Genomic DNA, 14,301 nt, shown 5'->3' on the forward strand with positions numbered 1-14,301 from the left:
CATAGTCTAAGGCAGATGTGGAGGGGCTTCTGGGACTCAAATTCAGCTGGCAGAGGGGATCTGTCTCTCAGGGATGGGCCTGAGTTGCTCAGCCACTGGCCAGGAGCAACCATGGGAAATGTGGCCATTTTGGGTTTTGTTTTAAAGTTTCTTTCTTTTATGAGAGATAGATAGAGAGGCACTCATTGAGACAGAGAGAGAGAGAGAGAGAGAGAGAGAGAGAGAGAGAGGAGAGAAGGGGGGAGAGAGAAAGAGAGGCAGAGAGAGAAGTAGAGAGAGAGGCACTCTCCATAGGGCCTTCATACTGCAGTCCAACCCTCAGCATCAGCCAGGATCACGGGCACATGGACACTCGCTGAGCGTGCACAGGGAGACCTTCGGACATGAGCTTGGAACCCTCCCATAAATCAGCACTGTGGAGTGTTCATTACCACTGTGCCACCACGGCTGGCTACAAGTGTGGTGTGGCTGTCACACGGTGATAGATTTCAGAGTGCAGCAGCTGAGGTCCTTGGTTAATGATTTCCCTGAAATCAGAGATCTGTGTGACATATTCTCATAGCTACTACAGAGTGGTGTGTGTGTGTGCGTGTGTGTGTGTGTTCATTAATATGGAACACTTAAAATGTCAAGGAAAATGGATAGCTCAACCTGTTTTGACCTGGAAAGATAGCCATGACATGTCCCTCTTTAAACATTTTACTATGGAAATAAATATTCAAACAAGATGTCACTTTAGGAAAGAAGGAGCCTCAATTTGGCCATTGCATCTTCCCATCTTGGTCCAAATTGAGGACTTTATCAGCTCTACTGATGGAAAGGGGTCTTGATAGTTTCCATTAAGGGCTCCCCATTATTTTGGATTCATAGGCACTAATAACTTCTTTGATATAGCGCCTTTCTTTGCTAGGATCTTCAGGAAGCAAGAGCAACTACCACATGGAAATTTGAAACTCTCGTCTTTATGCTGTTTCCTGGAATCATAAGAACAAAAAGACATATCTGACACTACCTCGTTAAGTAGCAGTGTAGGAAGCGCTGTTCCAGTCACTCCAAACTCAATTAGACCAAGTGCATTTTCTAATGAAAATTCATTTTAATACTTAAATTCATTTCCATAAAATTAATTTTTAATTTTATAAATCAGGTTTTAATGGAAACCAGTGATGCTTTGGAATGTGGTAACATCTGGGAGCCCTCTCTGGCTCTCTTTGTGACTTAGGAACTTAAGAATCCTAAGATCAGAGGAGGTTGTCTGAGGCCATTAGTTCCTTTTCTAGTCCTCAGTGAGGATGAGAGTTACACTTCAAGAAAGATGAGCACCTTTAAAAATACATATTTTTACTTGTATATACAAATTATGGGAGAATAATTTTTTGCAATGATATCATGTAACTTATTTTTCTCATTGACAGTCATTTTAATTTTTACATTATAGTAATCATACTTTTGATAAAATTGTACATTTTTTCTTCACTGAACATCCCACTGTAAGGATTCTAATATGCTGAGACAAAGCTGTCATAATTTAATTATTTTTTAAGAGGTTTTTGCTATAGGGCATGTGCACTTGCCAGAAAGACAGACAAAGACAGAAAGTGAGAAATCACACCCCCCCACACCCCAGAGAGGATGGCCATGCTGCAATCACTTCTCCTTTATTCTCCTCTCGTGATCTTTGGCATTCATGCACACATGCCCAGCATGAGTTTAAGCCACCGGGTCTGGGATTCGAACTGTGGTTGACTACAAGGAGTCCAGCGACATAGCCATTGTGCCAACTGCTGGTCCCCCATAATTTAATTTTTAATGGCTACCTAAATATTCCATAGAGTCATGCACTTTATCTATTTTACTCTTTTAAAAATTTCATATAAAAACTGTAACAAGTTTATTATTACAAGAAACATTCAACTAGGAGTGGTATCCAAACCAGCATTTTGAGTTTCCATAAAAATAGAATCTTCTGTCTCAGCAGGAGGAATATATATATTTTTTTCAGCAGCAGCAGGAGAAAAATTGACAACATTGGAATCCTCTATTTCCAAATGTGAAGGTTTTTCCTGCTCGTAATTCAGGTTTGAACCGTCTTTTGTCTGAATCTCTTGTTCTTCCAAGTCCAAAGGTCTATTAGAGGCTGAAGCTACAGCTTCATCTTCATTTTCATGTGGAAAGCTACACGTCATGTTGGGTCTGTAGGAGAAACCGTTATCCTTGATTTGCAGCCATTCCACGCCACCTATGTTTTCTTCTCCTTCCTTCTTTTCTGTAAGAAGAGTTCTTGTCATGCTGAGCGTCTTCATTGTATGGATGGCATTTATATTTTAACACTGTTTTATTATCGCTTTCTACTTCCACATGTTCAACAGTTTCTTCAAATGTAACACAAGTCCCAAGAATATCTTAATACTCTTTAGCAAAAGCATAGTTGTCCACTTGCAGAATTGACCTCTCAGCGTCAATTCCCCAAATCTGGCACTTAGTATCATATTTTGAGAGAAAGTTTGAATCAGTAATTCCTGAAAATTAGACCAGAACCAATCGTTCTTCCTCTTCATCCTCGTCGTCCCAAATCTGCTTCTCTCCTGCCTACGTGGTCCTGCAGCCTGTTTGTATTTTCCCTATTTCACTTACTCGTCTTTTAGATTATTTTCTATTATACATGAAATTGCCCCGACTAGAGAGATGAGGTTATAAACTATTTTAAATGACACCCAGGGAAGATTTCAGTGTTAAAATTCTTTTTTATTTTAGTTTTTGCTGTAGGGTGCATGTGCTCATGAGAGAGAGAGAGACAGAGAGAGAGAGAGAGAGAGAGAAATGCAAAGCGAGATGCCACTCCCCTTAGGCAGCAATCCCTTCTCCTCCACTTTTGGGATTTTGAACATGCACTCACATGTGTCTAGTGTGATTTTCAAGCCACCAGGACCAGGACTTGAACTGTGGAGTTGACCATGTGGGACCTAGTGCCTTAACCTCCATGCCACCTGTTACAATTCTATGTGTGATAAAGACCTGGATGTCAGAGACATATTTCCCAATGTCTAAATTCTATCACTCACATTATAACTAAAAGGCCACTGACTTATTCTTTCTCTCCTTCCTCTGAATTTTAACTTTTTATATTTATTAATTAATATTAATCATTGCCTCTTTCCTTCAAATACATAATGTACCGTTAAGTGCCATAGGTAGTTTTAGAATGTTTCCCCAAATTGGGTCATTGACCAGAGAATTTGTATGAATGAAAAAAATACACTAAAAACTTTAAAAAGTAGAAGTGTTTGTTACTGGGTATTATTTTATTAAAAATAAACAGGGGACTGGCAGGTGGCATGGTGAGGTGCTAGACTCCCACATAGTCCACCACAATTCGACTCCCTGACCTGTTGGCTTTCTTTCTCACTTTCCCTCTCTCTCTCCATGTCTCTTTCTGGTCAAATGAAATAAGTAAGTAAGTAAGTAAGTAAGTAAGTAAAATTAAAAAAATTAAACAGTTGGATATTCTACAATTCTGGTTCTACTTTTAAAACTTAATTCAGGGACTGGCAGGTGGTGTGGTGGTTGAGGCACTGGGTCATTACAGGGCTGATGATGGTTCAAGTTCCGAACCTAGCGGCTTGCTTTCTCACTCTCCCTTTATCTCTGTCTGTCTCTCTCTGGTCAAATTGAAGAATAATGATAATAAATAAAATTCAAAATAAATAAATCTAAAAACAAAAACCAAAAAAACTCCCTTAATTTGACATTATGCACAAATATTACCCAGCAATTCCACCCACTTATTGCCTGTTCCAGTCTCTCTCAACTGAGCGTTTCTGTCAGCAAAAGCTTTTTGTGTGTTCGCTACGTGCCAGTCACAGGATGAAACAGAAACTATCCTTGCACATTTGCACACTATTTTACAGTTGACAAGAAACCTTGGCTATGTTTAATCTTCCCAACAAAGCTTCAGGACGAGTGAGGTTACAGTTGAGGAAACAGAGGTTCAGACACCATTGTCTAACAGTTAATGACAAGGTGGAGTCACCCAGGTTGATTGATTCTAAATGCTTTGAACTTTCCACTAAGCTATATCGCTTCTCCCCAAGGGCACGTAACACAACAAACCTTCTAGTATCTGGGACAGATTAAGGGTGGATATAACTCTCTAAGGACCTGGGCTGTGATCACTTCCCTACTGGGCTGATAATTAAACAACTGTTAATTAGCATTGTCTGTGCTTGATGGGGAGGGACCAAGAAAAAGGGGAGCAGAGGGGAGACCTGCCTCAAAGGGTTGGTTAACATGAGCACAAGAAAAGAAAGAGAAAACACAAAACTACTGTATTGTTGAAAATGACGAGGTTTTTGAATCTGTGATACTATTGAGTATGTGACATTATTTCTGTACCACTAAGAATTTCTTTACTTGCCATGTTATGGTTCAACTGTGTGCCTTTGAAAAATACACTGAGGCCCTAACCTCCACTACCTTAGAATGTGAACTTCCTTGGAAATAGGGTCACTGCAGATGTAATTAAGATCAGGTTATGCTGGCGTGGGGTGGACCCTCAACTAGAGCTGGTGTTGTTATGAAAGGGCAGAGAGACACGAGGAAAATACCCTGTAAAGGTATCCAAACACACAGAGTGAAGTCACGTGAAGACAGAGGAGGTAGAGACTGGAAAGACTTTATTAAAGCCAAGGAATGCCTGGGTTGGGCCAGCAGGTAGTGTGGTGGTTAAGATACTGGACTCTCACATGGGTGACTATGGTTTGAGTCCCGGACCTGACCACTTGCTTTCTCACTTTCTCTTTCTCTCTCTGTTGAGTGCACATGTCCAATAGCAAATTGAAAAATAACAATAACAGTAAATAAAATGAAATGAATAATTCTTTGGGGTGGAAAAAAAAAAAAAGAAAGGAAAATAAATGCCTGGGTTAAACAGAACCTGGGAAAGGGAAGGAATGATTCACTCCTAGAAACTGCAAAGAATGGGGCCCTGGCTGACATTTTGATTTTTGGTTTCTGGCCTCCAGGACTCTGAGAAAACAGACTTTTGTTGTGTTAAGCCACTCAGTTTGTGGTACTTGGTTATGACGACCTCAGGAGACTAATGCAGCCACTAAGTATTGAAACCATGTTATAGGCTAAGCAGGTGGCGTAGAGATGAAAGAGTCTGGATCTCACATGGCCTGTTATGTGGTTTGAGTCATGGACATGGTGGCTTGAGAACTCTGTCTGGGCACATGTGCCTGCATGCCCCAAGTCCCGAGAGGATAATGGAGGAAAAGGGATTGTAGCGTGACCCTGGAGGTCCTTTCTCACTTTCCCTTTTTCTCTGGTGAGTGTATGCACCCTATAGAATAAAACAGACTATAAACAAAACTATATCATGATACTTTGTTCTCATTGTTTTGGGGGGAGAGTTTTTTGCTATAGGGCACGTGCACTCTCCAGAAAGACAGAGAGACAGAAAGCGAGAAATCACCCCCCAGGGGGGATGGTCACGCCGCAATCCCTTCTCCTCCATTCTCCTCTCGGGATCTTGGGCACGCACACACATGCACGTGTGCTTGGCATGAGTTTAAGCCACCGGATCCGGGACTCAAACTGTGGTTGACTACATGGGAGTACAGTGACGTAGCCATTATGCCATCTGCTGGTCCCTCATTTTTAAACTTTCTATTTTGTGCTCCAAGAGCTCTTACAGTTTTTTGGGGGCAAAAATTTTATTTACCATATGTAACTTTTGCAAACAAGAGGAAAAAGAGGGGAAATGTTACAACATCAAATGGAGAGCTGTTAGGGGTGTGCTCTGACCTCAGTAGTATCTTTTTTTTTTGGAGAGATTTTCACTATAGGGCGCGTGCGCTCGCCAGACAGACAGAGACATAGAGACAGAAAGCGAGAAATCACCCCCCAGGGGGGATGGTCACGCCGCAATCCCTTCTCCTCCATTCTCCTCTCGGGATCTTGGGCATGCACGCACATGCGCCCGGCATAAGTTTTAAGCCACCGGGTCCGGGACATGAACCGCGGTCGACTACGTGGGAGTCCAGCGACATAGCCATTACACTAACTGCTGGTTCCCAGTAGTATCTTAAACTTTTCAGGTGACTTCAATGGGCAGCCAGGGTTGCTGATCAGTCCATTGTGTGGCTAAAAACTGAAATGCCTGAAACTGGGCGATTTATAATTATTGAGGTGTAGGCCTGTAGCCTAGTGATTAAGGGAGCCAGAGCCCATGTGTTCAACTGCAGTTCAAATCCCAGCCCCAGAACTTGAAAAATATGCCAGGCACATGCATGTACATGGCCAAAAATGGAGAGGATGGAGAAATGGAGAATGCACAGTGGTATAATCATGCTTCATTAGGGAGTGCTTTCTCTCTACTCCTCTGGTGAGCACATGTGCCCTCTTTTTTTTTTTTTAAAAAATGGAAGTTTAAATTCGTTTTGAAGGTCCAAGGTCAAGGGGTCACATCTAGTGAAGGTCTTCTTGTTGGTGGAGTACCAAGATAGCATTGGACATCACTCAGCAAGAGGCTGCGTGTTGGTTTCTGTCTCTTTATAAATTGATGAGTATGTAATAACATGGGTTCCACTATGATCCTAAATTCCTCCCAAAGGTCCCACTTTTCAACAACATAATTGTATTAAATTTTTACCTCTTAATCCTGTCCCAAACAAATCGCAAAACATAAATTTGGGAGGGGACACATCATGACCACAGTAGCCAGCATACGCTAGTATTAGTTACTAATATTAGGGACCCCAGGCTCCTTTCTCTTCTCTCCTAAACCCATTGACATAACCCAAGTCAAGAACTGAAATAAAATTAAAACATAGTTGTGAGCAAAGGAAAAAGAGTACCTTCCACAAGAACTTCTAAAGGCCATTCTTGGATCCTTGTGAAAATATAGTCCATTTACTCAAGAAAAAAATCGTCTCTCCATACTCAGCTCCCACCTGCTGATGACAGTGGGATCTGGGAGCAAGGGTAGGAGGAGTATCAGGAACACAGAAAAAGTTCTTGAAAAATGTGGATCTTATACTCAATGGAATACTATTCAGCCATAAAAAACAACAAAACCCTGGCTTTTGACAGTAAGTGGATAAATATGGAAGACTTATTGCTGAGTGAAGCAAGCCAGGCTATGAAGGAGAGGCATTGTATGTCCCCACTTAATATATACCGAGTGTCTGCACTCTACGACTGAAACTAATTGAATGAGGATATAGAAATACAGTATATAGATGTAAATACCAGATACAGTTTATGTGAAAGAGGATTGGTCTGAGGAAGGACATTTGGGGGAGGGACAGGGAGGCAAAACATTAATGGCACTAAGAGGTGTGTTATTATCTGTTGAAGATATCTTGTAGTTTTATCAACTGTGTTAGGGAGAAGTGTTCACTTGTTGAAATATCCATTTTGTAAGACAAATAATAATGTGATTGAATGTATGGAAGATAAAAAACAAACAAACAAACAAACTCAATTTCGTAGAAAAATTACCCAGCTGAGGATTTTTATTTTCCTGATGAGTTAAAACCAAACCAAATCCAACGCATTATTGCCAGCACTTCAGCTACAACAGCTAAGGGTGGGCTTGAAGATACACCCTTTTGGGATTAAGGCTGAAGTCCAAAGACCCCTCTGGCCCTTGGCCTGGTCATCCTTTTCATTGTCACTCTCCTGGGACAATGTCACTCTCCTGGGGAGAGGATTGGAGTCACTTCTGGCATGTGCTCACAGAGGTGGGCAGCAAACAGGGAGAGAGTCTATTAAGAATCTCATAAGGTGCCAGAGGCTTGGAGGGGTCTTCCGCTTCAGGCTTGGAGCGGCTAGGGAAAATCAGAGAGGACTGGGTTGGGTATGATTCATCTCATGAAAAAGAGAGCACAGCTTATTAGCTTTCTTTTTTCTAGGCACAGTATCAAGTTTTATTTATCATTAAATCCTACTGAAAAGGAGGCAGCAGGGCATTGTGGACGAGAGCTTTGTCTCTGGGACAGGCAGACATGAGTTACAGGCCCAGCTGTATTTGCTGTTCGCTGGCTGTGAGAGCCTGAGCAAGCTACTGGACCCACCTCAGGCTCAGTTTGCTCACCTATAAAATGGGGATGAACTCAAATAATGACTAACATTGACCGAGGGCTGACTGTGTGCTAGGCAGTGCTCTAAGTACTTCTGTATACCATCTCAGTTATTTTTCACCATGAGCTCATGAGAAGTTGAGAATGAAGATATGAAGAAAAGAAGTAGCTGGTTAAGAGTCATGTAGCCGAGGCTGGCAGGTGATATGGTGATTAAGGGTGTTGGACTTCCTCATGGTTGACTGCAATTCGAGTCCCAGACCTGGCAGTTTGCTTTCTCACTTTCTTTACTTCTCTCTCTCTCACTCTGTCCCTCTCTGGTCAAATTAAAATAAATGAATAAAGTTAAATAAAATAATTCTTAAAAAAAAAAAAGAGTCACATAGCCAGTGAAGCACAGAGCAAAGTTCACATCTATGAAGGGCTGAACCATGTCCTCCCCAAATTTGTATGTGGAAGTCCTGATCCCCAGTACCTCAGAATGTGATTGTATTTGGAGATGGTGTTGTCAAAGTGATAATTAAGTTGAAGTGAAACCTCGCTCAGTATTATAAGAGGAAATTAGGATGTTGGTACAGAGGGAATGATATGAGGACACAGGGTCGTATCCTACCCAAGGAGACAGGAGACAGGCATAGAACAGGTCCTTCCTTCATGATCCTGAAGAAACCAATCCTGCTAACACCTTAATCTCGGACTTCTACCTCCATAAATTTCTGCTGTTTAAGCCACCCAGCTGAAGTTGTTGGTTACATAGCACTAGTGGACAAATACAATGTCCTAGCAATTTAGCTGCTGGACCTGCGTACTTCTCTACCGCCATGTGCTGCTCCTCTGCTCCCACAGGCATGTTGAGAATCACCTGACTTATAGTACGTACTCAAGTATTTCAGCAATTACTATAATCATGGCCGGGGTTGAGATAGCTCCGGTCCTGTGGAAAGGCAGTGAGATGGTGCCTCCTGTTGTTCTAGCCCACATCAAAACACACTTGGCTTATTCCAAAGCAGCTCAGAATGCCTTTCCTTTGTTTCTTAGTCTTAGCTAATTAGCGACAAATCAAATTAAACATGGGAAGAGAAGCTCATTGGAGTCCTTTCCTATGTGTCTCCTGAATGTAGAGTCCCCACCTGCTTCTAACAACAAAAACAACATCACCTTTATTTTTTTATAGTTACAATGTGGCACATATACACTATGGAATACTATTCAGTCATAAAGAACAATGAGACCCTCTCATTTGATACAAAGGAGAAATATAGAAGATTTAATGCTAAGGGAAGTCAGCTGGACTATGAAAGACAAACATTGCATATTCCCACTCAATACATACTGAATGTCTGGACTCTATAACAAAAACTGAAAGATTGGAAGATGTAATAGTAGAGAAAGTGCAGATACCAGAGACTATATATAAGGGAGTGGATTGGAAAGGGTGGGAGGGAGAGGCTCAAGAAAGAAAATAATCATATAACAGACATAAGAATATAAAGTTCTCTGTTTAAAATGGTATTTATAATATTGATTTTTTTTAAGAGAAATTTTTGCTATAGGGTGCATGTACTCACCAGAGAGACAGAGACAGAAAGTGAGAAATCACTCTGCTCTCGGGGGTGGGGAATGGCCATGCCGCAATCCCTTCTCCTTCATTCTCCTCTCAGGATCTTGGGCACGCACACACATGCGCCCGGTGTGAGTTTTAAGCCACCAGGCCCGAAACTTGAACCATGGTCAACTGTGGGAGTCCAGGGATATAGCAATTCCACCATCTGCTGGTCCTTATTGATAATGACTTGATTGACATGCACTACATGCATGCTTTAAAGAACCATATTGTATGCTATAAAGATGTGCAATGATTAAATGTAAATAAGAAATCATAAAATCAAGAAAGGAGGTATGGGGAGTCCCATATGCCCTCTATTCCCACTCATGCACAGCTCCTCATTGTCAGCATCTCCATCAGGGTTGCACTGACCACACCCAAGGACCCAACATCGATATCATTATCACCCACAGTCCACAGTGTACATCAGGACTCACTGTTGGATCTCTATTTGTTATCTCAGTGTGGAAGCCGAGTTGCTAAACACAGCTTGTCAAACAAGGAGTCCCGAAAAGTCCTTGTTGATGCTGATGTGAGAGGTCACGGAGAATGGAGGCCACTTGCAGGCTTAGCTGTTTTAGTTTGTCTGCTCTGCCACTGACTGCTGGCCTTGGCTGTCAAGATCCAACCAGGAATCTAGAGATCAGATGGGTTTGGGGAAGGAAGACATGATCCAGGGAGGTCAAACCCCGGGAGGGAGGGAGCAGGCAGTGAACAGTCAAGGTGCCTGGCTGCTTAATTTCCTCCTTGAGTGGGCAGGTATGACTTTTTGAAAAGCCCAATTATAGGCAAATCACACAGCTTAACTTTTCAAAGAACACCGAGTTAAGCCACAATTATGGCTGAATGCACAGTATTGATTGCCCTCATTTAGAGAGGTTTGCCCATCTTGCAAGAATGACGACAATCAATTGAGGAGAGAGGATATGGCAGCCTGCCTCTGACCACAGTTCCATTCGCTGCATCTCAGTGACAAGATATTAACAAATTGCTATCTATCATCTAAAGCTCTGTATACAAGGTATATCATGCGATAAATCAATGCAATTAGGGAAGGGATCAAGAGATGTTTCTAGTGGGGCGAAACACAGAAGGAACCAACGAGAATACTTTTAGAAGGTAAAATTCCAGCTTCCACATTTGCTGGAATGTATTTTAGGATGTGGGTCTCCCTCTATTCACAGGGTGGTGCAGAAATGCTAGGCGTTAGATTTAGGGGATTATATTAAGGAAAAGGATGTTAAAAGATGGCAGATACTATGCCAAATATTGAGGAAGGGATGGGTGGACGGAGCTGTGCTTGAGTGTGCAACTTCCAAGAAATCCAGAAGCCCCTAAATATTCTCCTTGGCCAAAATAATATGTTCCTGTCAATGAGGTTCTCCTGCAAGGTGAGTGAAATAGGCAAAGCAAGCCCAAGTCTCTTTAATGCCTTGGTATCTGTGGCCATGCACACATGTAACTGTCTGGGAAGCCTGCCTGGGCCACCTGGACATCTCTGTTTCCATTGCAACTGGACAAAAGGATCTTGCTATAAATGAGAATGCTCCTGGGAGGATAAACAAGAGGAGGAACAGGAGGACATGGGAAAAGGGGAAGGAAAAAGAAGGTTTGATCTCTGTCCACTCCAGCTGTGGCCAGCCAGTGTTCTTGTGTCTAACAGGCCCATCCAGTCAGTGTTCCACCTCCCTAGGAAGGCATTTGGCGGTAAGAGGCAAAGCGTGGTCGGCAGAGCCCACAGAGAAGGTGCTCACGATACCTAGCTGAGAATGAACTGCTCCAGCACTGCACAGGTGTCTTTGCAAAGCCTCCACCAGGAATGTTGGTACAGGTTCTAGTTCTGTGGATGAGCTAGGGGATGATGCTGGATAGAGGTGTGTTTGGGTTCCTAGACCCCATTCTGTGCTGGAGGGAGGGCTCAGCAATGCGCTTCTGAAAGGCACAGGTGAATCCGGTGAAGATGTACTGCAGCTTCGTTCCATTATTCTGTCTATGGCTGGCAAGCTTTGTTGGAGAGAGCAAATAGCATCAAGGTTGCCTGGCTTGGTGCTGTGGGTCAGTTACCTTGACTCTGTTTCCATGACCACAGGCTAAGGATGAAACCCAGCCCCAGCTGCTGCCTCGCAATTGTGCATGGTAAGAAGTAGGGGGTGGGCAGAGCATGTGGTTGTTTTGATTCAAAGTCATGGCATTCTTGAGCACTAAAGACTATGTCCCAAACTCAGTATGGTACAGTACCCAAGTACTAGATTTGCAGTCAAAAACAAAAACAAAAACAAACCTGCGTTCAGTTCCTGGCATGATTCAACTTTTATTTGTGGATATTCTGAGACAGGTCCCTCAAATGATCTGAGCTGTGATTTTTCATCCAGAACCAGGATTTGGCCTATCCAGTGAGCTCTCTGGTTTCGTAAATAAAGTTTGTTGCAACACTGCTATGCCCATTTAATTACACACTGCCTCTTAAGGCTGCTTTCACACTACAACGATAGAGTCGAGTATTTGCAACAGACACCATTTATCCTGCAAAACCTAAACTATTTGCTTTCTGTCATTTATAGAAAGTTTGTTGACTGATTTATAGCGTGGAGATGACAGAATCCTTCACTCTCATAGACTGATTGGTGAGTATCGCATGAAATAAACCTTGCCGGGAACCATAAATATTTCTGGCTGTAATTATGATGACAATATATTCATGGAATCCATTTCCTCTTTCAGGGTGGAAATAGGAGTAGCATTTTGGTACACATGACATGACTTAGAAGGCACAAAGAAAGCTTCCAGTGACCCCAATCGCTTCTTCTGAGCACACACACACACGCTGAGTGAATTCCAGCCATAGAGGGTTAAGCTTTAATTTTATGCATTCATTATCTGGGTTGATTACATCTCTATTTGAAAGATTTGGAAAACGAGTCCTCTGGGAAGGGCAACACAGCCAGGTGTTATCTTTTACCCACACCTGTGCACGAACTCATTAATTAGACAGCTTTTTCTGGAAGATGCTGGTTGGAAAGGGTGCAAGGAAGGAATGAGAGCTTATGAAAAGTTTAGTTGTCAAAGCCTCGGGCAGTTTCTAGCAAGTCAGGGAGAAGCGCTACTGAAATGAACAACAAAGGATCCAGACTTAGGTTGGGCTCTGTCAGGAGAGGAAGGAGTAAGACAAAGGAGGTGATAGGGCACTGCAAAAACCGTCTCAAAGCTGTTTGCTTTTCTAGGCACATTTAGTACGCCATGGCATGTCTTCCTCAAGGAGTGATACACCCACCATCTATTTGCTTTAAGATCGCTGTACTGTTTCTTCCTAAGTTTTCAGTGGGGAACAAACAAAAAAGCTGTTTGCTACAGAATGCAAAACGGTTTCTTAAAAATTCACAACCTCCTTTTTAAAAATGATCAAAAGCTGTGGAAAGTTTGTTTTTTGTTGATTTGTTCAGATTAAGGCAATAGACTAACCAGTTAAGGAAGAGAGAAGATTTACTTCTTCAGTTCTTTCTCCCTCGAGGGCATCTATTTTCAATCTTCCTCAAAGGTTAGCCCTTTGTCAACAGCAATGCCTTGTCAATTCTTTCCTCCTATTGGTATTTCATTAGTTGCCAATGGAACAGTTCCAGGGTGATGGGGTAGAAAAAGAAATGTGTGTTGAAATTGCAATCGGCATATGTCTCAAATATTTGGGGGCTGGCGATTGTGTATCCACAGCACCAGGCAGCTGGAGAGTAATTCATATGTCAGGCCAAGCAACCCACAAATGACAAAACACCGACAAGGAATAAAGGTCAGAACAATTGATTCTTAACACGCTTCTACTTAGGCTTGGAATACCCAGTGACAGGGCATTAATGAGCCCCAGCACAATGACGGAGAACAAATGGAGAAAGCAATGAATTGACTTTCCAGCGGTGCTTCTGGAAGGTACAGAAACATCTAAGAGCTAAATGTGCCCTTTGTGTTTCTCGTGGCTGCTATGACAGACTGCCATGAAGGGAGCGATTTAAGACAAGGCAGATTTATTCTCTTATGGTTCTGGCATTGAGAGTCTAAAATCAGTGTGTCAGCAGAACTGTGTTCCTTTTAGAAGCTCTAAAGGAGGACCTGTTTTCTTGCCTTTTCCAGCTTCTAGAAGCTCCCTGCATCCATTGGCTCATGGGCCCCTTCCTCTTCAAGGCAGCAGCCGTAGGTCCAGTGTTCTTCCTAGGTGGCATCACTCTGACTTTCTCTTCTGCTGTCTTCTATAAGGGCACTTGCAATGACACTGGGCCTATCCAGATACTTCAGGAAAATCTCCCTATTATTATTATTATTATTATTATTTTTACCATAGAGTGTGTTACCCTCCACGGGGAAATGGCTGCATCTCAATCCCTTCTCCAGTCTCCTCTTGGCATTTTGGGCCCACAAGCACATGTGCCCAGCGTGATTTTCAAGCTGCTCCATCTGGGGATTGGACCACAGTCGACCGTGTAGCAGTCCAGCTGCCTTAATGGTCAATCTCCTTATTTTTAAGTCAGTATATGAGCAATCTTAATTCCATTAACAATCCACATTCCCTCTTGCTCTATGACATAACGTATTTATAGGTTCTAGGGATTGGGATGTGGGCTTTTT

General features: G+C 42.4%; 1 protein-coding gene and 1 pseudogene across 1 annotated transcript in view; both read right to left on the reverse strand.

Moving 5' to 3' along the window:
• Positions 1–14,301, reverse strand: part of PCSK2 (proprotein convertase subtilisin/kexin type 2) — a 317,851-nt gene that overhangs the window by 159,521 nt on the left and 144,029 nt on the right. The window lies entirely within an intron of this gene.
• On the reverse strand, positions 1,911–8,934 carry LOC102472783 (general transcription factor 3C polypeptide 6 pseudogene; annotated as a pseudogene).

Source organism: Tupaia chinensis, unplaced genomic scaffold (assembly GCF_000334495.1).
Source record: "Tupaia chinensis unplaced genomic scaffold, TupChi_1.0 Scaffold000101_1, whole genome shotgun sequence".
Lineage (NCBI taxonomy): Eukaryota > Metazoa > Chordata > Mammalia > Scandentia > Tupaiidae > Tupaia > Tupaia belangeri.